We start from the raw sequence: 12799 nt of genomic DNA, 5'->3' as shown, positions 1-12799 counted from the left end.
TTTTAAATTGGCTCACCACTTTAGTAGCCTATTGGTCCCAAGCAAACGATTAACGTACCCTATTCTAGTCGAAATTCTAGTACTACGCAATGTTTGTTTTGATTCGCTATGAAAGTTTGACAGATAAAATGAGGGGTTATTGGTTTTTCCTATGTTTCGAGGGGTGAATCGATTAGCTTGGGACCGAAGAGAGTACCAGAGCTGAGCCAAAAAGTTGATCACGTTATTTCGGGACCTTCTAGTCTTAGAGTTACCTCTATGGTTCTATCTCTTTCACTCTACTCAAAACTGAAATGCATAAAAAAATGACAAAATGATACGCACTCTTTGCACACTGTCAAAGAATCATTGTACACAAAATCAACTTTGTTCAAATCAAAACAAAAAAAACTAACCCATCTGGTGGATGATGGCACAAGCTTCCAAGAAAATTCTATTACAGTGAACCACATTATTTTAATGGATTTCTTCGCCAGTTAGTCATCTGTCACTTCGTTTGTGGTTTAATCATGGTTGATTAGATTGTAGATTATCTTTTTTTGAATAAATTTTAATTATTCATTCCTAGTTGAACACTCAGTCGGTTAACAACGTCCCGGTCTCAGTCGCGCGGCATCTAGTTTTTTTCGGTGTTTTTTCCGCCCGAGCGGTTTTTTCACCCCCCCATTGGGTGCCCCAAGTGACCAGTGTACAACAGAGGAAGTGGAATTCCATGGGCCGAGCCCCTTGGAGTTGCCATCCAGCTTTAGTTCACCCCGGTAATCCATCCGGTCGTCAAGCCATTTTTCCATCATCGTGCCGACCCACCAACACCAACCATCACCACCAGCAGCAGCAAACGGACCATCTAGCTGCAACGGCTGATAGGTTGTTTACAACCGGCATAAGTATTAGACAATACATTTTGCAAGTCCATTGCCTCCCTATTGTAGTTTAATTTTGCCTCGTGGCGCGTGACTCTGTCTCTCACCCCTGGTAGGGGAGTATGGGTCATAGTGAGACAACTTTTTGCAAGTAGATATAAGTTTTTTTTTTTTTTCGATTTTTTTTTTCTTTTTGATTTGTTTGTACGTCGGGCAAAAAATTTAATTACTAGTAATTAAAATTAATTAATTAGTGAAGGTTTTAATTTTTTTTCCTTCTTAAGTGGTTGCGCACCGCTTTTGCGCAACACTTATGGCATCTTCCGATGCCTACGTTACGCGAACCAGATACTATGAACCGTCTTCGAAAGGACCATGGGTTGTCTTTTTTCGGCCCAAAAATAAACCTTTGAAAACTCTCGACATTACGAGAGATTTGCTGCGTAAGTATCCGGGAATCTCGGTACACAAAGAAAGATTCAACAAACTGCGTGTAGAAGCACCGACTTATGATGTGGCAAATAAAATTGCTGAACACGAGCTTTTTAGTGTTGAGTATAACATCTACATCCCTTCTCGAGATGTGGAGATAGAAGGCGTGGTCTCCGACGCGAGTCTGACTGTCGAGGACTTGAAACATGCCTCGGGAACTTTTAAAAACTCGACATTCGCTACCGCGCTAGTGAAGATACTGGATGTAAGGCAACTGCATTCAGCATCTTTGCTAGACGGTAAAAAAGTTTATAAACATTCAGACTCGTTCCGGGTGACTTTCGCAGGTTCAGTTCTCCCAAACTTTGTTAAAATTGATGGTGCTTTTTTTCCGGTGCGACTGTTTGTACAGAGGGTATATAATTGTACCAACTGCAAAAGGCTGGGACACTCGGCCAGCCATTGCGGCAACAAAACTCGTTGTGGCAATTGTGGTGAAAACCACAAAGAGGATTCTTGCCACAAAGAATCAGTAAAATGCGCTTACTGTGGCGAGAATCCTCACCCCTTGCAGGAGTGCCCGATGTACAAACAGCACTCCGATAAAGTGCAGCGTTCAATCTCTGGACGCTCCAAGCAGACATATGCTCAAATGTTGAAGGCTGCATCAGCCGTCCAAGATGCAAACCAATTTTCGGTTTTGTCAGTTGAAGAATCGGACTCTGACTCATCCGATGAAGGTGATTCTACGGTGGTACACGCACCTTCAAAAATAGACGGTTCCTCAAAAAGAAAATGCCCCTCCCCGAAAGTGCGCCGTAAGAAAACTAAAGTCACCTCCAGACGATTGCCAAATTCCCAGGGTAATGGGGATGAAAAAACAAAACCGAAGGCTCCTGTTGATCCAATCCCTGGATGCAGCAAGAATTTTCCGCCATTGCCCAACAAAGATAAAAAAAATAAAAAAGCTGCTCCTCAAACTTCTCAAAAGAAATCCAAGTCCGAACGAGGTTTGCTAGCTTTTTCGGACATTGTGGAATTCATCTTAAACATGTTCAACATACAAGACCCTCTAAGAAGCTTAGTTTCTGCCTTGCTTCCAACGTTAGAATCATATCTTAAGCAATTGACTGTTTCATGGCCCCTCCTTGCATCAATCATATCTTTCGATGGATAATTCGTCGAACGAGGTTGAAGATATGATCACTGTGCTACAGTGGAACTGCCGTAGTCTAGTGCCTAAACTAGACTCGTTCAAATTTTTACTTCACAATTCTGATTGTGATATATTTGCTCTCTGTGAAACATGGCTTTCTTCCGATAAAGAACTCAACTTCCACGATTTTAACATTATACGCCTGGATAGAGACGATTCTTATGGAGGAGTACTTTTAGGGATCAAAAAGTGCTACCCTTTCTACAAAATTTCTCTTCCTGCTCTATCCGGCGTCGAAATCGTTGCTTGCCAAATAAATGTGAAGAACAAAGATCTTTGCATAGCTTCAGTATACGTTCCACCAAGAACCTCCATTAGCCGTAGTCAACTCTGGAATCTAGTTTCGATTCTTCCATCCCCAGTATTAATTCTGGGTGATATGAACTCCCATGGTACTGGGTGGGGCGATCTATATGACGACAATAGAGCGGCTATTTTTTACGATTTATGTGACGACTTCAATTTGACTATTTTGAACACTGGTGAAGCGACACGTATAGCAAAACCTCCGGCTCGAGAAAACCGACTCGACCTATCTTTGTGTTCAAGATCGCTATCATTGGATTGTCAGTGGAAGGTTATCAATGATCCCCATGGTAGCGATCATTTGCCAATCATCATTTCAATAAAGTGTGGCCCTCACTCTGCAGAACTATCTCGGGTTCCATTTGATCTTACAAGGAACATCGACTGGCAGAAATATGCAACGGCGGTGACAATCGGTGTCGAATCAATAGATGCGCTTCCACCATTGGAAGAATATCGATTCCTAGCCGATTTGATTTACAAAAGCTCACTGGAAGCACAAAAAAGAAAAGTTCCAAGTGCACCCTTTAAAAGGAGACCAGCCACACCTGGTTGGGACGAAGAATGCACAAAATTGTATGTAGAAAAATCTGATGCTTTCAAAGCTTTTCGTAGACACAAAACCTCCACTTACTTCGAGGAATATTCAAAGCTTGAGACAAAGCTGAAACAATTAATCAAAGCAAAAAAACGCGGTTATTGGCGCAATTTCGTCGAGGGACTCTCACGAGAAACCTCAATGAACACCTTGTGGAGGGTGGCTCGCAACATGCGTAACCGCTCATCTTTCAATGAGAGTGAAGAATACTCCAACCGATGGATATTCGATTTCGCTAAAAAGGTCTGTCCGGACTCAGTTCCAGCACAAAATATTCTTCGAGAAGCGTCTCCTAGCGGCGGCTCTCTGGATAGACCATTCTCAATGCTGGATTTCTCTATGGCTCTTCTTTCATCGAACAACTCCTCACCGGGAAGCGATATGATTAAATTCAATCTTCTGAAAAATCTCCCAGATATCGCTAAAAGACGCTTGCTAGATTTATTCAATTCCTTGCTAGAAAACAACATTGTACCGCCTGAATGGAGACAGGTCAAAGTAATAGCCATTCGAAAACCTGGCAAACCAGCGTCTGACCATAACTCATACCGCCCGATTGCGATGCTTTCGTGCATTAGGAAATTGTTGGAGAAAATGATCCTTCGGAGACTCGATCACTGGGTCGAATCAAATAACTTGCTATCAAATACACAGTTTGGGTTCCGCAAGAGCAAAGGAACAAACGATTGTCTAGCGCTGCTTTCCACAGATATTCAACTGGCCTTTGCGCACAAGGAGCAATTGGCTTCAGTATTCTTGGACATTAAGGGGGCTTTTGATTCAGTTTCCATTGAAATTCTGTCAGACAATCTGCACAGATGTGGACTTTCTGGAATTTTAAATAATTTCTTGTACAATTTGTTGTCAGAAAAGCAAATGAACTTTTCCCTTGGACAACTGACAACTTCCAGAATTAGCTACATGGGCCTGCCCCAAGGCTCATGTCTCAGCCCTCTTCTTTATAACTTTTATGTCAAAGATATCGACAACTGTTTGGCAGAACAATGCACGCTAAGACAACTTGCAGATGACGGTGTGGTTTCCGTAAGAGGTCCACATGCCGTGGACTTGCAAGGACCATTGCAAAATTCCTTAGATAACTTGTCTTCTTGGGCTATGAATCTAGGGATCGAATTCTCGCCGCAGAAAACTGAACTGGTAGTGTTTACTCGAAAGCGGTACCCAGCCCAAATGCAGCTTAATCTTTTGGGCAGAAACATTACCCAATCATTGTCTTTCAAGTACCTTGGGGTCTGGTTTGATTCAAAGTGCACTTGGAATGCCCATATTACGTATTTGAAGCAAAAATGTCAGCAGAGGATCAACTTTCTCCGTTCAATTTGCGGCACATGGTGGGGTGCTCATCCGGGAGACCTCATAACGCTTTATAAAACAACAATTCTCTCTGTTCTAGAGTACGGCTCTTTCTGCTTTCTCTCGGCAAGAAAAAGTCACCTAATAAAATTGGAACGAATTCAATATCGTTGTCTGCGTATTGCTCTAGGCTGTATGCACTCAACGCATAACATGAGTCTCGAGGTTCTGGCAGGAGTAACACCCGTCCAGAACCGTTTCTGGGAGCTCTCTCTCAGAATACTAATCAAATGCGGAGTGACGAACACACTTATAATTGCTAATTTTGAAGAAATTCTTGGGCTGAACACACAATCTCGATTTATGAGAATCTACCACCACTACATATCATCAGATATGTGTCTTCCTTGTTATACTCCAGACCGTGTTCACTTCACCAATCGCAGTTCCTCAATTGAATATGATCTGACCATGAAACAAGCAACTCATGGGATTCCCGATCAACTTCGACCTATTATTATTCCGCGTATTTTTACTGAAAAGTACCAACAAGTCAATTGCATGAAAAGATATTTTACAGACGGGTCCCGTCTCAATGGATCCACTGGCTTCGGTGTCTTCAATGAAAACTCTAGCGCCTTCCGCAAACTTCAGGAACCTTGTTCCGTTTTTGTTGCTGAGCTGGCAGCAATCAACTTCGCATTGGGGATGATTTCCAACATGCCCGCAGACCATTACTTCATCTTCTCGGATAGTCTCAGTTCGATTGAGGCTATTCGGTCGATGAAACAAGGTAGGCACTCATCTTATTTCCTTTCAAAGGTAAGGGAGCAGATGTGTGTGCTGGTCGAAAGATCATATATGATTACCTTTGTATGGGTCCCCTCACATTGCTCAATCCCAGGCAATGAGAAGGCGGACTCTCTCGCAAAGGTGGGCGCGCAGGAAGGCGAATTGTATGACAGGCAAATTTCACACGATGAATTTTACCATTTAGTGCGTCAGAGTACCTTTTCGAGTTGGCAAACCGATTGGGACACTGGAAATCTTGGACGGTGGTTACATTCAATTATTCCTAATGTTTCTTCGAGAGCGTGGTTTAAAGGCTTGGGCTTAAGTCGTGACTTCATTCGCGTGATGAGTAGACTTATGTCCAACCACTACTCGCTAGATGCTCATCTCAATAGAATAAACCTCGTGGACAGCAACATCTGTCGGTGTGGAAACGGTTACGATGACATCGAACACGCAGTTTGGCAATGTACGGATAATGACGCCGCCAGAGAGCGACTTTTGAATACCCTCGAGGCCCAAGGAAGACAACCCTATGTTCCTATCAGAGACGTGTTGGCAACCCGTGATCTCTGCTATATGCAGTCCGTTTATGTTTTTCTTCAAATGTCTAGTATAAGAATTTAATTCCTTTTGTCTTTTGTCTCTCTTTATTAGTTTTTGTTTGTCTTGTCCCCCCGTCTCGATGAGTCTCATCGTCGCCCACTGGTCACCCACCATAGCCGGTCGAACTCCGGACGAAGCTAGAACAGCACTACCGTTCATACTGGCGACAACGCTCTGATGAGACAACGAAACCCTACCCCAAGCTCCTCCCCTGATCCTATCCTTCGAAAATGTACCCTTCTAACCTCGAGTAAGCCGCGAGTAATCGGCCCAACTCCTACTAGACATAGAATTAAGTGAATTTTGTTACACACAGTGAACAATGAATTATCGGCTCCGTAAAGCTAACGCGATTGAGCCTTCCAAATAAACGAACTAGATAATAAAATTTTAATTATTTTTGATTCCATTTTAATAATTTTTGATTGAATTTTAATCTTTTTTGATTATATATCAGTATTGAAAAAGAATAAAATTTAATACTGGAAAAATTATTTCGATTTTAATCCTGCATGACTACTGCCGAAGTAATCAAGGCTCGGACTCAATAAGGTAAAGTGGGAATCTGCATACTTTTTTAGCTTTTTTATTTAATTTATCTTTGAGTGTAAGGACACGGGATATACTACAATAGATCAATTTACTGGTCGCAGTAGTGTCAACAATCAACACGAAACTAACGATTTTAAATTGGCTCACTACTTGACAGTACTTGACTAGCTTATTCGTCCCAAGCAAACGATTAACGTACCCCATTCTAGTAAAAATTCTAGAACTACACAATGTTTGTTTTGATTCGCTATGAAAGTTTGACAGATAAAATGAGGGGTTAGTGGATTTTCCTATGTTTCGAGGTGAATCGATTAGCTTGGGACCAAAGAGAGTACCAGAGCTGAGCCAAAAAGTTGAGCACGTTTCTTCGAGACCTACTAATCTTAGAGTTACCTCTATGGTAGTGTTAGATCCCGCACAGAGAAAAAAAAACTATTAGGAGTACATTTGGAAATGATCGCAATGTAAATCATGGACCCAAAGGTCAGGACCAATAGCGTGGAAGGAATTTATCGAAAAATCATGGTTCTCGGTAATAGAATGGAAGTGCACGCAGTAGTAGCATAGAGGTAACTCTAAGACCTCTGGGTCCCGAAGAAAATCATTATTATTTTTGGCTCACTCAGTACCAGAACAACGGTCCCAAGCAGTCCCAAGCTATTTCACTCACCCCTGCATGTTCTGCATGAATCCACACACCCCTGATGTTATCTGTCAAACTTTCATAGCGAATCAAAACAAACATAGTGTAGTAATAGAATTTCAACTAGAATAGGGTACTTTAATCATTTGCTTGGGACCAATAGGCTACTAAAGTGGTGAGCCAATTTAAAATCGTTAGTTTCGTATTGATTGTTGGTAGTAGCAAAAATGGGACTGCTTGGGACCGTTGTTCTGGTACTGAGTGAGCCAAAAATAATAATGATTTTCTTCGGGACCCAGTGGTCTTAGAGTTACCTCTATGTCAATGACAATGCTGTCGATTTGTTTACCAACAATAGCTGACGTTTTGTTTTAACCTAACCAAACCATACTAATTTTGCCACTACCAAAAAAGTAATGTACAATGTTTGTCTATATTTCTCATTCGTTCGGATGCGGAATCTGTGGGTTTGCAGAGAGCGCTGGAAAGCCGTCGTCATCGTCGTCTGCCAAGTCCGGCACATCCAGCGACTCCAAGTCAAAATCGTCACCGAGCTCGAGTGAGAAAACGTCAACCGTATCCCGGAATCTGTGGGTTTCCGGTCTATCATCGCTAACTCGTGCGATGGATCTGAAGCTAATCTTCTCCAAGTACGGTAAAGTGATTGGCGCTAAAGTGGTGACGAATACTCGTACTCCGGGAACCCGTTGTTATGGCTATGTGACGATGGCATCGGCCAAGTACGCAACTGAATGCATCACCCATCTGCACCGGACCGAGCTGCATGGACGTATGATTTCGGTAGAACGAGCAAAGTCAGATCTGGGGCCAGCAAAACCTTCCGGCGGAAGCAATGGTAGCAATAGCACCAGCAAGATGGAACAACCCAAAAACAACGACGGTGGAGGTAGTAGATAGTGGCAAGGAAAAAGAGAAAGACAAAACCGAGAAGAAGGAAGAGAACGGCAGCGATTCGCACGGCAGCAGGGATCGTGGTAGGTCGAGTTACAGGAGTAGATCTCAGCATAGAGGCCGGTCTCAACACCGTGGTAAATCGCCAGAAAAAGACGACAAACCGAAGGACGACAAACCGAAGGACGACAAACCGAAGGACGACAAACCGAAGGACGACAAGAAGAAAGATGACATCCAGAAGGAGGATGGCAAGGAAGGAGCGACCCGCAAGGATGATGATCGTCCACCAAGAACCCAAGATGCAGACCACCGGCGTGATAACCGCAGCAGCGAACGCAAAGACAACCGCAATCGGGACCGGGATCGCGAGGTTCTATCGTTACAGAAGATTCGTGAAGAGCGCGAACGTCAACGACTGCGCGTGAAGGATCGCCAGTTGCGCGAGGAAGAACGGCGCCGTCGAGAGATTCGCCAGCGCCAGCGCGAAGAGGAGCAACTACTGCGACGTGAACGGGAGAAACTGGCCATCGAACGTGCTCGCGTCGAGAAGGAAAAAGCCGAGCTGTTGCGCATCGAACGCGAACGCCAGAAGCTGGAACGGAAGAAGATCGAACTCGAGTGGCTGGAGCTGAAGCGTCAGCAAAGGAAGTACGGTTGAAATTTATCTCTTTAAGATTAATCCATATTTTCTATTCTCTATTTTATTACGGTATTTCCTCCCCATCTCCCGCCACTTCGAAACTACAAAGCTCGCGCAGAAGGGCGTGCTTTGCATTGCTAAGTTATTTTGGGCAACCTGTTGATGTAGTTTTTCTTAGAAGATCAAGAAGCTGTAGCTTATAAGTGACAAAATATTTACCCGTACAAGCTTAAGAATCCTGTCTCTTGGCGTTTCCACGGTGATTCACAAGTCCAAGTGACTTCCTAGCGTAACTTCCCGTGATGATGCTGAAGACGACAACCCGACTGCAGCTCAGCAAGCAGCATTCCCAGGACCATCATCATCATCTGCTGCAACGTCGAGTCCAAACAGTAAACACTGAACATTTAGACATTTTGAAATGTCTTTGGAATTCGATTGGATCTGTTGTCTTCTAAACCGGAAAATCCAATATGCAGAGAGTACCTGTTTAGTAGATTCGGACATCCGTTATAGAGCAGAAACTAAACTTGAGATAGAGAGGCAGCCCGAGATGATTCAACCGCGATAAAAACACGAATCCATCCAAATCAGAAGAAAAACGGCAACGATGAACTTCAAGTCCAATGTTCCTGGCAAGTAGCAGCCATTTCATCCTGTTCGTGCGCTCAACAGAATAGCAGATGCAGCAGTTGTTGTGCAACTCATGGCTTGAGAAATATTTTGTCACCTTCTCGCGGGAATTCGGGCACTTTTGTTTTGTTTCGATAGTCAAAGCCAACGATTTTTTGAACATTGTGTCTGATGCGAAAAATCGATTGGTTTTCCAATTTATCTCTTCTTGCAATCTTCGGTGCGCGCGTATTTAATGAGAACTTTGTCAGCGAACTGAGCTTCACTTCACGAAAAGCCAACCTTATCTTTCACTTCCAGATAGGCTAATTCATCTTCTCTCTTCTGTTTCCACATTGTTTCTTTCTGTCTTCTTTTTGAAACGTATATTCAAAAAATAAAAACCTTTAACCGAGCAGTATTGAAGAGGTGAAACGGAACCTGAAGCGCCCAGCAGCCTCACGGATCACTACGATGACGATCGGAAACGCTCGACGGGATCGGACCGACGATTCGAGGCACCTCCACCACCATCTATTTCCACTTCGGTGTAAGTTTTTGTGCTTTTTCACATCTAGATTTATTCATTCAACTGATTTTCATTTGCAGTCGCGGTTCCTATTCGGCTGTTGAAAAGAAACGCCTGGATGACTACGATGGAGAGTCACTATACGGATTCCCGTTCCGGTGCTGGAACTGACTATCGTGGAAGCGGTGGTCCACGGGATGATCGCGATCGCAATGGATCGGCACCAAAGTCCCGTTATATGGATTGGATGGATCAACGCTACCCTGATCGGTCCGGTAGCAGTGGTGGCGGTGGCGGTAGCAGCAGCGGACCATGGAATGCTGGACCACCGCAGATGAGTATGGCACCGGCTGGTATGGGAAACGATGGCTGGCGAATGGATAACGGACAGGATCGGTACGATCGTACCTACAACGAGAGGAAAGCCCCGCAAATGAGCGTCAGCCCCTTCATGGATCCATCGAGGCAGAGTCAATTCATGGGAGGTGGCAGCAGCGGTGGACGACCACAAGACCGATATGGAACCCCTGTGTCCGGACGGTTCGATAATGGACGATACTAAGTAGGAAGTGTACCTGTTTGTGGTGTACGTTTGAATTCCTAACGCCCTGCTGTGTGGTTAAAACTAGATTTACATTATTCACGTATGAATGACAACTTTAAACATAGTTCAACATTAGGCTAATGTATGGCAAGAACTAGTTCGCGCCCCACCTCGTTCCCTCTACATCCCAATATATAGTTCACTTCTGTCGTAGATGTGTGATCATTTGGTGTAAGAATCATCTCTGTAGTCATTATTGATTGTAGGAACTAAGTAATTTAAGGCAGGATTCAATAAACAAATGAAACTTAATCTTAAAAGAATTAATGTACATCGACAACAACTACATTTTTGAGAAAGCACTGCACGGTTTGTCTCGAAATTTAAGCCATTTTTTCTAGCTTATAAACTCAATTTCGAAAACACAAGACCAAGTTTCCTGAGTTTTTGTGACCCACCAAATCACAGCCCACGACCTACCAGTGGGTCGCGACCCATAGATTGAGAAACGCTGCTATAAGTCATGTAGTGATTTAAATTTTGAAAGATCTTACTGTACATATTATAATTTCTAGAATTTTCCAAAGACTTCTAAGATTCATTGGAGCTCCAGCAGATCCTGGCAGTTCTGAGAATTCTTGCAGTTATAGAGCTCTAGAATTTCTTGGAGTTTAAAAGCGTTCTGAGGGTTTCAAGTCACCAAGAAGATCTTGAAATTCTGTTTTGAAAGTTCTCAGAGTACAGATGGATCTCGATTTTGGCAACATGTCTGCTTCATCCATGTTGTCAAAGTTGAGACCTTCTTGGGCAGCAGCAAAACCAAGCAAAACGGTTGGATTCAATTCTAATTTTTAAATTAAACTGACTGCCACGGCAGCGGGTACCGCGCTTTTTTTTTGCTGGCGCTTTTGTTGGCAGTTGTGCTGTCTGTGTCACCTTTGACACCTGTTCTGGTACAAATTGCTGTCTTTTGCTCTAGTACCGGGTGCACCAGGTACACTAAAAAAACAGCTAGGTGAACCAAAAAAAAAATCGCGTGAAGGAGGTCCTTACCCTTTGGGTCCATGATGTAAATCGTATACATAATAAGGAATCACGTTTAATCCATGTCGATTCACATAAAAGTGTGTTAAAATATGTGATTACCAATGGACAATTTTAAACAACGCTTTTTTAAGGTATTTATGGCACTTAACTTTTAAACACTATTTAAACAAAACAACATGAGTGCAGCAACATGATTTAGTCATCCATTTTCCCAAAGCATCTGTGGTTTAAGGCTACTACAAGGCCTCTCATCTCGGTTGTTCGGGGTTCAATCCCAATGTTCTCGGTTACTTTTGGTTTGATTAAAGTTAGTAATGCATCCGGTTTTGTCACATATCAAGTTTCTTTTATATCGCTGGAACCAAATGAAGTTTTTGGATTGTTTTATAGCAGCACCGGTAGTGTAGTGGCAATCGTGATTGCCTCTTACCTCAAAAAGCCTGGGTTCAATCCCTGTCGACGCCGCCGGATTTTCTGAGGCATAAAATCCCTGATCACGCCTTCCTTCGGAAAGGAAGTAAAGCCGTTGGTCCCCGGTCCATGAGTTGATGGGTCAATAGGTAGGGTCCAGGTGTGGGAGCTCTGCCTCCCTGGCGTCGGTAGTATTTGGCGATCAGCAAGGAAAACCAGATCAACGGAAAACCAATCAAAGGAAAAAAAGTGTTTTATAATAAAATGAAATTATCTCAGAAATTTATAAAAAAATAATTTGAAAAAAAAATTCCATGGAAGTTTTCGCGGTGGAAAAAAATTGCAAAGAAAAACCGAAATTTTCTAAGCATTCAAATTTTTTCAATATTTTTTTCGAAGGATAATTGTGCCAGCTTTTAACCCTCGTTGTCATCTAATTTTCCCTATCTTGAATTTCAAATTTTTTCATTCATTATATTATTTATTTCGTTACAATGTTAGAGCACAAAACTGGAGCATTAGTTTCAAAACTGGCAAACTTACCCTACTTGAAGATTTCTTATCTTTCACTGGTGAAACTTCAGGATGGATTCTCTTACCTTTTTTGTGTTTAGATCAAAAATCTAACTAATTGAAAATTTGAATATATAACATTATTTTTACAATGCTTGAGGGTGGAAAAATTGAAAAGCAAGTGATGAATGTAAAAATCCGTAAACTTGTGGGCAAAGTTTCTAAAAAAAATCTGAGACTCATCTTTGGCACAAACCTGCAGACAG

At 42.7% G+C, this 12799-nt stretch overlaps 1 pseudogene; it reads left to right on the top strand.

Annotated features, from left to right (window-relative positions):
* Positions 1-7745: 7745 nt before the first annotated feature.
* Positions 7746-10580, top strand: LOC135714687 (scaffold attachment factor B2-like; annotated as a pseudogene).
* The last annotated feature ends 2219 nt before the right edge of the window (positions 10581-12799 follow it).

The sequence above is a fragment of the Ochlerotatus camptorhynchus genome, unplaced genomic scaffold (genome assembly GCF_037179485.1).
Source record: "Ochlerotatus camptorhynchus isolate MF236.1 unplaced genomic scaffold, CSIRO-AGI_Acam_v1.1 ptg000696l, whole genome shotgun sequence".
Lineage (NCBI taxonomy): Eukaryota > Metazoa > Arthropoda > Insecta > Diptera > Culicidae > Ochlerotatus > Ochlerotatus camptorhynchus.
Note: the sequence above shows the minus strand (reverse complement) of the source record. Positions and strands in the feature narration are given on the sequence as shown.